Consider the following 14,054-nt stretch of genomic DNA (forward strand, 5'->3'; position numbering starts at 1 on the left):
ATTAATCTCGAGTCTTTCACTATCTCCCTTCACTCCACCCACGAGCAGCTTCGGGGTGTGAAATCCCGCATTACATGCACGATCCGCACAAGGGAATTCGAGAAATCGTTACCACCAGTTGTCTTAAAGTCCAATAAAGTTTCAAACGGGAATAATCGGTGTGATTGCATGGTGTTAGTCACATACAGGTCTTGTGCTTCAGCCGTGTGTTTGGGTCGCCCCGCCCTGTGTCCCGCTTAATTCGGCGGAATCCTAACGCCATGCCTTAAAAGGCCACATTATTCAGGCAGCAGTAGTACGGCAAGACGCCGCACATAGGCAGATCAATCAATACAACACATGCACATCGACAAAATATTTACTAAACTCACTTATCATAGAACCACAAGGGGCACAAACATTAAAATGTATCAAAGCGTAAAGGACATACGAAACAGAAAGAAATGATGAATAAAAAAGTCAGGGCAGGCACTCGTGCTGCTGTACTTGATCGCCCGACGCTCAGTGTTGTCCTTTAGGAGTCGTCGGTGACGGCGTCTCGTTATAGTCGCGCCGTGTTTTTCCTACGGTCACTATATCGCAGCCCGGAACAACCAGGGGGTTGCTCAGCGACAGCAGTGGACAAAGGCCCTCGGCGAAGACTGGGCCGCAGCAACGGATGCCCAAGCAACGAGCTGATGGGAGCCTGTCGACAGCGCCCAGTTGAAACCTCCGCCTCAGAAGCCTGTCGCTGCCACAGAACAGGTCGCGGACGAGCCTCCATCGCGGCACAGCATGCTCAGGGGGAATCCGAACATGCCAAGCGTCGGTTGGGTAATCACTGCGGGCAGGTCGAAGACTGATGTTATCGCCCAGCTGATGATGTTCGCGGCGAGGAAGGCGTCGCCCAGATACAAATGCTGCGAAATTAGGAACAAATAACCATGTCGCGACAAAGGCGTTGTTTAAGGCATGGTGAAAAAGTACCAGGCCGTGTACACCTTTCATTCTTTACTATGGGATCTTTACGTATATAGTGTATTGTTCCTTGCAGTCAGAGCGGCTAAACAGTTTCCTCATTAAAAACTGCAAAATTAAGAATTGTGTAGTACATTATGTCCATAAACGTATCAGTAGCAGTAATGGATAATTGTTGTAGATGGATTCGCCCCAGACTTCTGCGAAAATGCCGAGTTCAGCACAGTTCGCTTGTCGAAGCTGCTATTTGTTCAAAAGACGACATTTGACAGAGGTATGTCTGGTTCGAGAAAGGAAATTAACTGAGACAAGAACTCCCATGAAAAAACGACACTTTAGGACCAACTTCGCTCCTTCGTGAGGTATGACGGCGGTGGAGTTGCAGCTTGTTTTTTATTTATGCCGTCGTTTAGTCAGCGTATTGTCTTATTTAAATTAAATACTACTGGTTCACCCAGGGCTGAGAATGCTGCGCGATCATATGCTTCTTTAGCATCGACCGCGGCAAATTATATATGTATACTGCATGTTGTCGTGAGCGAATAGTGGAAGCTCTCGAGGCTATGCAATTATGTTCATATCTCATCACGCCGTAAAGAGATTCGAAAGTCAAATTTTTTACTCCTGTTAAAGAACAAATGAGAGCTAATTCTAATAGGTTCCACTGGGTTCCGCTTTTCTTTGACCCTGCATAAGATTTCAGATGGCTCTAGTCACAGACCTTGTCAAAAGGGCAGTGCTCCACTGATTATCTGAAGGTGGTGACATTGCCTTCACGTCCGGAGAATAGTACTGCCTCGGTTCTCCCGACACACAGCTTCATCACGTCTCCAACCCGATGGCGACCGACGAGGAGTCCCGCCTGGGTAGCAGAGTGCGGCTCTGGCGTCATGTCAGGTGTCCGCCAGGATGAACTGGTCCGCTCTGCATTCCACCACGGCAGGAGGACGCTGGAACGTAAAGAGCACAATGCGGGCTCATTGTCGCTTCGTAAGGTATTTATGGGTGGCAATAACAATGATCGGTCAAAAATATAACCTTTGTGAACTGCTTCACCTTTGCCAACGCGAAGGAGAAGCCGTGTAATGCCGTGATACTATGTCGCATGAACATAATCACGAAAATCTCATAGAACGTGTCAGAAATCGAGACAGCCCTCGTGGCTGCGGTTCGGTCGCATGTGCCCGGGCGTCAAAGTATAGAGCTCAAGGGATTCATTTCTAAGCCGGTCAGCGGGGCTCCCTTAAAAAAATCTAGCTATCCAAAGCTTGGTGCGATTGATGACTCGAAGCTATTTATAGTTCGAGTGATTACGGTCGCTGAGTATGCATAACCAGGCCCGCTGAAGGGCGGGGGGGGGGGGGGGGAGGAGTGTAGGAAGCCGCTGCGCCTGCCCATAGTGGCCGTTGAAACTCCACGATCTGTCCCAGGCGTCCATTTACTGGCATGAGGTTTGAGTAGCGGTGCAGTGCATGGAAATTCGCTGTTATTAAAGAGATGTTGATGCACACTTACACGTACGCACGTATATAGCATGATTAGCGCTTGACGATTTTGATAGGCAGGAGAGATATTCTTGATATGTCCTGATATGCACGTATAAGAAGACTCATTGCGCGTTGTTCGCTTTCTATTGCGGTGTCGACTTATTCTTGCGAAAAAGTACTTGCACCATGAAGCCACAAGTGCTTATTGCATCGGTATGTTAGAGAAAAAGGACAGCCCCAATCGGTAAGTGCATGCTGGCGCTAACAGAGAATGCCCAGAGTCACGAAATTTCTACAAGCAGCAGTATTTATGCATGTTAGTTGTGACGTTGCGGCACAAAGCGAGTTTAACGGCGGTGAGGGGTACTCTTACAAAGAGCGACTCAACAATTTGTGCTATGTAAACCAATTCGTGCATGCTTATCGTCTGCTTGGGATTTTGCATTATCAGCTGAATTATTACGGCAATAAGTAACGCGAGAGATTGCAAACGCCCCATTGCAAAAGAGATGTTATTTTGCTTAAAAAAAACAGCACGATTACCACCTGTAACACGAAATGCAGCGATAGCTTTGGTGATAGCGCTGAATATTGACGACTAGGTCGTTTCGCCTAGATGTCTGTGGGGAGTGGTATATCATCTTGGAACGTGCAGGATATTGGCGCGGAGCGCGTTCGAGGTGAGAGTTTCGTGCGTTCATCCTCCATTCCATCCGCCTTATGCTTGTGGGTTTTGCCATGCCACTGACGTTGCACGACTGAAATTCGCGTTGTCAGTTTCAATTGTCGGTGCAGTAGAGTTTTGGCCAATTACAGCGGACAGGCGGCCTTTTTTATCTTGCACCCCTTCAAGCGTTACGTTCAGCATCTAACATGCTGTGTCCATTTGCAATTTCTGCCTGGCGCTTTTAATGTTTTGGAATTTATTTTTTGGTAACAGGATGTCCTCAGGCGCTAGTTAGACATACTTGAACAACAGAAGCACCTGCAAAAGCGACACCAAGAAGAATGAGGACAGGACAGGCTTTACATGTTCTCCTCGTCTGTTCTTGGTATATTTTTGGCGCCAATTTCGTCGTTCATTTCTCCTGCTAAACTAAGCGGGCGCGGTAACCCAACTGTACTAGCTTTCCCCGATGTTTGCATTCGCTTTCCGAATAACGCCTTCGCTCTGTCCGCTCCAATAGCTTTGTGCGCAAATTACTAGATTTAAGCTTGGCAGTTTAGCGCATTAACCATTGAAAGCCGAATAGCATTAGCGGCCGAGAAGTCTGGAGTGGCAGGCCCGTTTTGCAGGTGACTGCCGGTTGGGCATCTCACACGTCTGTTTTGCACACACCGCCTTCCCGCGCTTGCAGTCTTCGCTTCGATCGTGTTCCGGGCACACTTCATAAACTCCAGGGCCCGTTTGCCCCAAGCAAATAGTCTTAAGTCTCAGCGTTCTCTTATTCGGCGTGCAAGCCTTCTGTTGGTTTTGTGGAATAGAATGGAAATGTGTATAACTGGCTCCCTGGATCAGTGGACACCTCAGTGGCGCAGAGGTACGTGGCTATGGTGTCCACGTCACACGTTACACGCCTGCCTTTGTACCCCCTAAATTGCATCTACTAAATTGCTTGCACAAAACTAAATCAGCTTTCGCTGTAATGCGCTATAGCACAGTGCCAGGAAGAGAAGCTAAGCTTAAAGACGAAAGATGATGATGCCGCATGTGTACGCCACCGCATATCAGTGCCACGAGTCAGGCGCCCTCATAGTAGCGTCCTCAATAATAGCGCAAGTCATGCAACTCACCGTGCGTTCCTGCAGAGAATCTTGAACCCTAGGCGCTGCAGCAGACTCGACAGGCGGCCCTCCGCGAAACAGCCCATACCCATGCCGTCGTGGAAAGAACAAACGGCGGCCGGAGCACGCGCTGGCCTGTTCTTCGTTTACCTCTCCTTCCACTCGCAGCGTTTTTATTGCAAAGTCGTCTTCTTCCAGCCATCCGAACAAAACCCCATTCGATAGAAAAGGACGAATAGCTTTTAATTATTTTGAGAAGAGAACAGAGGTCCTCAAGGGTGGGCTCCTACTTGTACAAGAGTCCACTGACCTGGGCTTCGCGGTGAGCTCTGTCCACTAGCCATGTTTGGCCAGATGGTTCAGCAGCTCGCACAGTGGCCTCCCCTGGGTAGGGGGATGATAGAAGGTTGGCCAGACTTAACCTCAATTCATCTCGGGGACCCGCCAGAGTGCTTTGCAATCTGCAGATATCGTCGCTTGCAAAACCTGATCACTAAACGAATTCTACACTTCGACGAAAACTCGTCTGTTCGGGAACAATCGTACGAAAACGCGCAAAAGAAGATGCCGACTCAGAAATTAAAAAAAAGCGTTTCGGCTCACGTACGTACGAGCGCCTTACTGACAATCTCTTCTGAAACGGATTGTTTATGATTTTTTTTTTTTAGTTCTTGGTCGGCATCTAAGCACTGAGTACACATTTGTTTATTTTCTGCGTCGATGCCACTAAACGCATAATAGTTGCTGTCACAGTATTGTACTAATGTATACCGAGTGCTCCAGCGAGAACTCATACAAATTACTGAATGGAGGTCTGAATTATAGAAAGAACTTTTTCATAAACCGCACACCGGCGCAGTGCGCGTAAGTTACTTAAAAATCACTCAAAGTAGGTAGTCCATTAACAAGGATTCATTAATTAGTTTTGAAATTACCACACTCTTATACAATATCGGTACTGGCAAGATGTTTCTTTCAGACCCAAACCTACCACCTGGTCTGCCTATGAAAGAAAGAGACAGAGAAATATGGGCCTTCTAGTGCAGCAGCCCTCATGAGGCAGCCTCAGACAGGGTCCGGCAAACCAGGGCGATCTGGCTCTTGAGGTGCGCAGCCCGCAGGGCCTCCTCTCAAGACGATGGGTTGGGAGAGGGAATGGGAGAGAAGTAAATCGCAATGAAACTTAGTGCGCTGTTTGAATACCAAACTGAAATTGAGGCCATGGTGCGCGCATGCAGCTCACTGAAGGCGGTTTTTTTCCCAAGTTTTCAAAATATGCAGGAAAACAATTAGGAGGCAAGAAACGAAAAAAGCACACGCCCAATAAACTCAGAGGCCATACATAATATTCAGGCACGTCATTTCATCATCGTTAAGGGGAAACTGCATAAGTTTTAGAAATCGATAAGCTTAAAAGGGCCGAAGTTGTAGCACTTGCAGGTAAAGCATGCATAGTCCTTTTCGACTAGCATTTGCAATTGTGAAGTAATCGCCGACTGAAATCGAGACGGCCATAAAGCTTCTGCGCAACGAACAACTCCAAGTGGGGGCGCATCATGACGTCAATGAGGGTACCAGTACATTTCAAACGCCTAAACACTTGCTTTCAAGAGAAAAAAAAATGGTTTTAAGCAAAGGAATAGACCCCTGTCTCACATATCTCGGTGGACACCCGAACCGCGTTTGATTGACAGCTACAGTGTGACACGTTTCGCGGATGGGCGGACGGACAACGATGAGCCATTAAAGGCTCTCGCCTTTAAAAACAACACCGCCGAAGGTAAAGACCTCCGAGCGCTTTTTGGTAGCATCCGACAGGCAGGGCAAGATGTGGTTGGCGGCAGCGCATATTCGAAAGCTTACATTCAGTGACGTCCCACCGAGCTTCCCCGCACACAACTTATGCTGTGAGAAGTAGCTTGCAATTTAATCGTCGTTTACATCGCAGTTTGAATGCTAGCGTAAAAACACATGGCATGCATTACCTGCACCCTATGTAGATTTGAATCCTTGAACAGTGCGGAATTTTCAAATGGTGCAATTCCACTCTAAGCTCCAAACCGCCACTAAAATAACCGTCACCAAACTCGTTATCCAGCGCGTAACCAATTCGTCAATCGTTTCGCGTGCCAGTTAGCCCTGTCGACTGCAGATTCTTAAGTTTAAGTGCCAGAATTTTTCTTTTTGCATCAGCTGTTCTTCTCCTTAATGCCTTAAGCCGTGAGGGAACATAAACTAAATACATAAACCAATTAATGAATTAATAGACAAACAAATCGGTTTTCCAACTCTGCGTCTCAAGTATGAAGGTAGCAACGTACTTCAGATTCTCATCGATGCGTGCCTTGTTACAAGCATTCCCTTTGGAAAGGTTTGGTTTTTTATGTGGTTTAATCTGTCAAGGCGACTCAGGCTATGAGGGACGCTGTAGTGGAGGGTTCCGGACAATATCGTCCGCCTGGGATTCTCTGATGTACACTGACAACGCGCATTACACGTACGGGCCTCTTGCTTTTCGGCTCCATCGAAACGCGACCACCACGACCAGTATTGAACCCGCGTCTTTCGGGTCAGCAATCGAGCTCATAACCAATGAGCCGCCCCTGTGGCCTCCTTTGAAACGAGCTGCTGACTGGACACACCGGGACAAATATAATTTTTTCAAATATTTATGCTATTTCTAGTTTAACGTTCCGAGACCGCTAAGGGCTCCGAATTAATTTAGACCACCTGCGATTCTGTAACGGGCACTGACACCACAATGCACATGGGTGTTTTGCATTTCCCCTTCATCGAAATGCGGCTCCAGCGGCCGAGATTCGACTCTGCGTCCTTAGGATCATCGGCCGAGCTCCAAAACACCAAGCCACCACGCGGCTGGATTTTACAAATATTTAAGGTATCTACGCTATAACATACCGCGTATTTTATATACCTTCAGCTGAGGGTGCAAGATATACTGAGACACAATATGTCGACGCTACTGCAACCATGTTGTTGAGCACTATACCTAGTAAGCATTATTCTTTATTTATCTTGTTAGTTGCCCAAATAATGAATTGACGTAATTAACCTTTGAAATATTGCATTTAAGGAAAAAATCTAGTGTAAACTTCAGACTGGCCATCCCAGAAACGCCAAGTGATAAATTTTATTTTGATATGTGCATTAGAGTTTTTTTTTGAGTGTTTAAAAGAAGGCGGGCGAAATATTGAAGATCACCGCGTGATCCTCCTCTCGCGCACCGCGACAGGAGCTCTATTAGACGTTGAACTCGTGAACGCAGCCGCACAATATGGATGGCGCTGCGAATGCGACAGAGCAATAAGAATGATAAAGGAGCTAGTGGCAAAATTCAAAGTAACAGCTGATTAGGCTGCTACCTATGGTTGCATCTAACAGGTGTCCGCCTCTTCAGTACGAGGTCGTAGGTTTGAATCCCGGCCTCGGAGGCTTATTTTGGTAAGATGAACTGCGAAATCCACCGGCGTCTCAACCGATGTCGGGGCACAGGTAAAAAGCAATTCAAAATTAATTTGTGGTCCTCCAAAACAACGACTTTCTCTGCACTTTCATTTCCTCCTTCATCACTTTTGTCATGGGGTACTTCACGTGTACACTTGAGTGAGAATGTTGCGGCGTCCTTCATATCCTAAACACCATTTAACAAAAAAGGAGAGCGCAGCCTTTAGAACAAAAAGACCCATTAAAAAACAAGAACAACGACAACCTCTTGGTTCCTCGTAGTACCCATGAGAAAACGCCGCCACCGCATTTAATCCTTGCAGTTGCCAGTCCTCGGACGACTCCCGAACCTCGCATGGCCCGGGTTATCTGGGGAAAACTGATCGATCGCTTAAAAAAAAAGGAAAATCGAAACCGCGTTTTATTGCCCAATGGGAACGACTTCGAGAGGCTTGGCTTGCGAAGCCCGGCGGCATGATGTAACGCGCACTCCAAAGTTATTTTCTTTATGCGCCTAGCCATCGCAGTGGCATTTAGCGAGTTTGTCACATATAATAGGAAGTTTGAAATAGAAGTATGAACAGAAGAGGTTTGGAGATGACGACGAGGATGGCGATAAGCATGACGTGTAATAACCGAAGAATAGAGATAAAGAAGAAGTATTTGGAGAGGCGGGAAAAGATGATTGGTGGTTGTTGCATTTGGGTTGCAAGCCCCAAAGGTAGCGTTGGCCTGGCGGCCTGGGGCAAAGCAGGAAACATCCGAAGGTCCCGGCAAAGGATGAGTCGACTGGCAACAGAACAACTTGTTTATTCTGGCATCGCAAAAGAGCAGCCGGTCAGGGCGACCACGTTACTCGAAGGAAGGAATCGAAGGCTCTCCCTGGCGTCCGGGGCAGCCCCCTTTATACCCACGGAGTCGAGGGCAAGAGGGAACGGCTTGGGAAGAGTCATCCGATACGGCGACGCTTGAACATGTTCAGGCGTGACGGGCGCGTCCGCCAGGCCGGCGCCGGTCAGACCTCCTCGCCTCCCAGTTGGAGAGCTCCTCTCCCCGGCTGCCGCGCTTTGACAAGCGTGGGCAAAACAAGCACACACACACACGCGCACGCACGACGACACGTGGCACTGAAACATGCCTGGACGCGCTTGGCGGGAGGCGTTGCGGCCGCGATGAACGAAGCCGCGGCGTCCGTTGCATCCGCGCCGGCTATACCGCGCGTCGTAGGTAGGCGAGACGTAACAGACCGCCCCGCCGGGAGAAGGAGATCCCGATGGTCAGGGGACTGCATCCGCTGTCCAGAGGGATGTCGCTCGATGATGCTCGTAATCGAAACCGATCTTCCCTCGACGTTGCTTGAGCGCAGCGCACAGAGAAGGCCTCGTTCTCGGGTTCAGGATCACATAGGACACTGTAAAGTCACTTCGGGAGAGTTGCCATTTTTGTGCTCGTTCCCAGCAAGCGTTAGAACTACGCCGAAACGCAACCGCTCAGTCAGCAAGCACGAGACAACCCTCACTAAGCTCTGCCAGGCTCTTTCCCCTTTTATACTACTGCCTAGTTCCTTACAGTAGTCAAGCAGCACTCAGAACGCGTCCACAAATTGGAAAATTGCACTAGAAAGCACATAATCACTTTGAAACACTAAACAAAAGCAATATGTTAAAAATCCTGCCTCAGGAAGAAAACATCAGTAACCAACAACTTTGAGGCGGATTCCTACGTTAGGGGCTTCGACTTAAGCCATCGGCGTTACCGTTGAGACTCCCCTTTTTGTAACGCACCTCAAAGGAATATTGTTGCAAAGCGAGGCTCCAGCGCAGGAGGCGGCCATTTTTGGGAGAGATGTTCTGCAGCCATTGGAGAGGGCAGTGATCCGTCTCAATGATAAACCTCGAGCCGGCTAGGTAGCATGACAATTTCTGAACGGCCCACACGAGACACGCACACTCTTTCTCGGTGGCGCTGTACGCCTGCTCACGACAGGTCAGCTTACGACTAGCATACAGGACGGGGTGTTCCACTTCTCCATTGTCCCTTTGGCACAGTACAACGCCCATGCCTCGCTCACTAGCATCGCACTGAACAACGAACCCTTTGGTATAGTCTGGCGATCGTAGCACAGGCTGGCTTGTTAGGGCGCTCTTTAGGGCGCTAAAAGCTCTCTCCTTTGTCTCGCTCCAGACGACTGTTTGGGGCTCTGTTTTTCTTAGAGCATCCGTCAGGGGAGCCGCGATATCGGAGTACCTGGGGATGTACCTCTGATAGTAGCCGGCGACACCCAAGAACGACCGAATATCGGTCTTCGTGCGCGGTTGCGGGAAGTCTCGCACAGCGGCCACCTTTATTTCAGAGGGGCGGCGACGACCCTGTCCAATCACGTGACCGAGGTAGACAACCTCGGCCTGTGCTAATTGGCACTTGGGAGCCTTGACTGTCAAGCCCGCTTCGCGCAGGCGGGTTAGCACTGCCCGCAAGTGTGCCATATGCTCAGACCAGGATGCGGAGAATATCGCTACGTCGTCTAAATACGGTAAAGCAAATTCTTCCTGTCCCCGCAACATTTTGTCCATGAGGCTTGAAAAGCAGTATGGCGCGTTCTTCAAACCAAAACTCAAAACTTTAGGACGGAATGTTCCCATTGGTGAAATGAACGCCGCATACCTACTAGCCTCCTCTGTAAGTGGAACCTGCCAATAACCCCTGACAAGATCTAGGGTGGAAATAAACTGAGCGCTACTAACTTTCTCAAGGCGCTCCTCGATGTTAGGGATCGGATAAATTTGATCCTTAGTGATAGAATTAAGCCTGCGGTAGTCGACGCAAGGACGAGGTTCCTTGCCCGGTACCTCAACTAAAATCAAAGGGGAGGTATAATCACTCTCACCCGCCTCAATAACACCGAGCTGTAGCATTTTCTTTACCTCAGCCTCCATAATATCGCGCTGGCGGGGTGACACCCGGTACGCCTTGGATCGTACTGGCTCTGGCGAGGTAAGTTCTATATCATGAGTAAGGACAGAAGTCCTACCAGGCCTCTCAGAGAACTGACCTTGAAACTCTTGTAAGAGTTGGTGTAGTTCGGTTCTCTGCTCAGCTGACAGCGGTGCTTTAATGATTAAGTCACTAATGACCTGATCAGTGTCTTCCCTGTTCGTCACTGAGCTTAGTCCCGGAAGCTCGACCGGAAGCTCTTCTAACTTTCCCGTGTCGTGCATTTCATCTCCAGTACCTGGTGCATTCAACGCTACAGGCTCAATTTTATCCCGTTCTGACGTGCTCGGAATATCAGCTTGCTGCGCCTCCGACCCTTTCTCATTGTTCGACAACGTCGGCCCCGCAACTACCGCCTTTGCAGCGAGCTCCCGAACTCTCGGTCTGGTTAAGGCCTGAACGCTAGCCTCACCAAACAAAAGCCCCTTCTCGCGCAGGAGGTGATCGGACCTGTTCGAAAATAGGTACGGGTACTGGGGGGGCAGCCTAGATGACACTACGGCCTCCGTCTCAAGTGCTCCGAAAGGTCCTTCAATAAGCACTTTTGCTACGGGCAGACACACGCTATGAGCTTCCACTGCTTGCTTGATCCATGCGCACTCGCCCGTGAACATATCGGGTTCTACGTAAGAGGTGTGAACTACATCCATTGTAGCTGCAGAATCACGAAGCACTCGGCACTCTTTCCCGTTCACGAGGAAGTCTCGCATGTAAGGCTCGAGAAGCTTCATGTTCTCGTCAGTGCTACATAATGACAAACACACGACTTCTCTTTTTGTTTCTGGACACTGCGCCGAAAAGTGACCCGGCTTCTGGCACGTATAACACACGCGCGCTTGCCTCCTCTCGAACCGCTTTCTGCGTTCGGCTTCGGCTGCCGCCGTCTCCTTACGTTCGGTCGGACTGCTTTCACTCGCATCCGCACTACGCGTGTCCCCCCTTGCTCTCATGGGTGTGAACTTCGGCCTCTCAGACTTGGAGCCAAATTCACCCTTTTGACCGTCCTTAGCTCCGCGAGCCCGACGCGTCACAAACTCCTCGGCTAGCTCGGCGGCTTTAGCCACTGTACTAACGTCTGGCCTATCCAAGACCCAGTACCGCACGTTCTCAGGTAACCGACTATAAAACTGTTCCAGCCCGAAACACTGCAGAATTTTCTCGTGGTCACCAAACGCTTTCTCTTCTTTGAGCCACTCCTGCATGTTTGACATAAGCCTGTAGGCAAACTCTGTATATGACTCATTTCTGCCTTTTTCATTTTCCCGAAACTTCCGACGGAACGCCTCCGCTGACAGCCTGTACTTTTTTAGCAGACTTGATTTCACTTGGTCGAAATCCTCTGCCTCCTCTCTCTTCAAGCGAGCGACTACGTCGGCCGCCTCGGCGGGTAACAAAGTGAGCAAGCGCTGTGGCCACGTTTCCCGAGAGAACCCCTGCTTCTCGCACGTTCGCTCAAAGTTAACCAGGAACAAACCAATGTCCTCTCCAAGCTTAAACGGCCGCATCAGGTCAGTCATTTTGAACGATACCCGTTCTCCTGCACCGTGTGCCTGACTTCCATTACGAGCGCGTTCCATCTCTACCTCGAGACGCTTCATTTCCAAAGCGTGTTGACGGTCGCGCTCTTCTTTCTCTTTCTCTTTTTGTTCTTTACGTTCTCGCTCCTCTTTCTCTTTTTGTTCTTTACGTTCGCGCTCGTCTTTCTCTTTTTGTTCTTTACGTTCGCGCTCGTCTTTCTCTTTTTGTTCTTTACGTTCGCGCTCCTCTTTCTCTTTTTGTTCCCTCTCCTCAATGGTCTCAAGGCATTCCGACAGCTCGTCATCCTCAGCCTCCAACTCAAGAATCGCCCTTAGCAGTTCTGGTTTTCTGAGTTTGTCTGAGACATCAAGACCCAACTCTCTTGCAAGCTCCAGCAATTTCGGTTTGCGCAACGACTTCAAATCCATGGCTGCTCCGAATGCTGCTTTCTCTACTGCCTACTATTGTCTTGCCGCAAACTAACCCGGCAGCAACGACAACCACAATTACCAGCTCTGTTTCTGACACTAACAAAAGCCTGGCAAAACTCAGAAGAAGAAAGTCCCGCACTCACCAAACCTCGCAGCCACGAATTCAGCGCAGTCGTTCCGCTGCAGGCAACCAGTCATCACACAGGGCTCGTTGCACTGCTCCCGGATGGTCGTTGTGCTGCTCAGCATACAGTTGACCGCATATCTTCGCTGCTGGCCTCCGTTGTCGGGATCCCACCGCTGGCAACCAGTTGTTGCATTTGGGTTGCAAGCCCCAAAGGTAGCGTTGGCCTGGCGGCCTGGGGCAAAGCAGGAAACATCCGAAGGTCCCGGCAAAGGATGAGTCGACTGGCAACAGAACAACTTGTTTATTCTGGCATCGCAAAAGAGCAGCCGGTCAGGGCGACCACGTTACTCGAAGGAAGGAATCGAAGGCTCTCCCTGGCGTCCGGGGCAGCCCCCTTTATACCCACGGAGTCGAGGGCAAGAGGGAACGGCTTGGGAAGAGTCATCCGATACGGCGACGCTTGAACATGTTCAGGCGTGACGGGCGCGTCCGCCAGGCCGGCGCCGGTCAGACCTCCTCGCCTCCCAGTTGGAGAGCTCCTCTCCCCGGCTGCCGCGCTTTGACAAGCGTGGGCAAAACAAGCACACACACACACGCGCACGCACGACGACACGTGGCACTGAAACATGCCTGGACGCGCTTGGCGGGAGGCGTTGCGGCCGCGATGAACGAAGCCGCGGCGTCCGTTGCATCCGCGCCGGCTATACCGCGCGTCGTAGGTAGGCGAGACGTAACATGGTGAAGAAAAGCCGAAGACTACGACAAGGATGACGTGTATCAACGCCAAGGTTATAAAATCGCGAGGGATAGCCTGGCATAGAGGGGGGGGGGGGGAGAACAGAGAAGCGGATGTTCCGGCGGGTCAGGAACACCTCGGATGGAAGACAGCAATGCCGGCTACTGCTCCGGTGATCTCGAGTTCTACGGCGTCGCACCGTGGGCTTCCTGCCGTTCCTGAGCCCGTTCCGGGCAGTCAACGGATGACGCAACCACCTGCTACGGCCAGTGGTGCCTCCAGCGCTGTTGCCACCCATCCGGGTGGTGCTCACAACGCCAGCGTCATCAACATCAGCTCTACGGGTACTTGCACCGGGAGCTTGTACGACGCCGCCAACGACGCCAGCCTGAGCACTTCAAACGCCACCTCGACGCCGGCTACTGGACCCTTCTAAATCAGAACTCTTCTACTGCCCCAGGCCGCACGACCCCGCCAACCCTCCCATCTCACCCACTCTAGGAAACCACCCCATTCCCCTGGTCTCCAAGATTCGCATCCTGGGCCTCGTCCTT

The sequence above is a fragment of the Amblyomma americanum genome, chromosome 1 (genome assembly GCF_052857255.1).
Source record: "Amblyomma americanum isolate KBUSLIRL-KWMA chromosome 1, ASM5285725v1, whole genome shotgun sequence".
NCBI classification, from domain to species: Eukaryota; Metazoa; Arthropoda; class Arachnida; order Ixodida; family Ixodidae; genus Amblyomma; species Amblyomma americanum.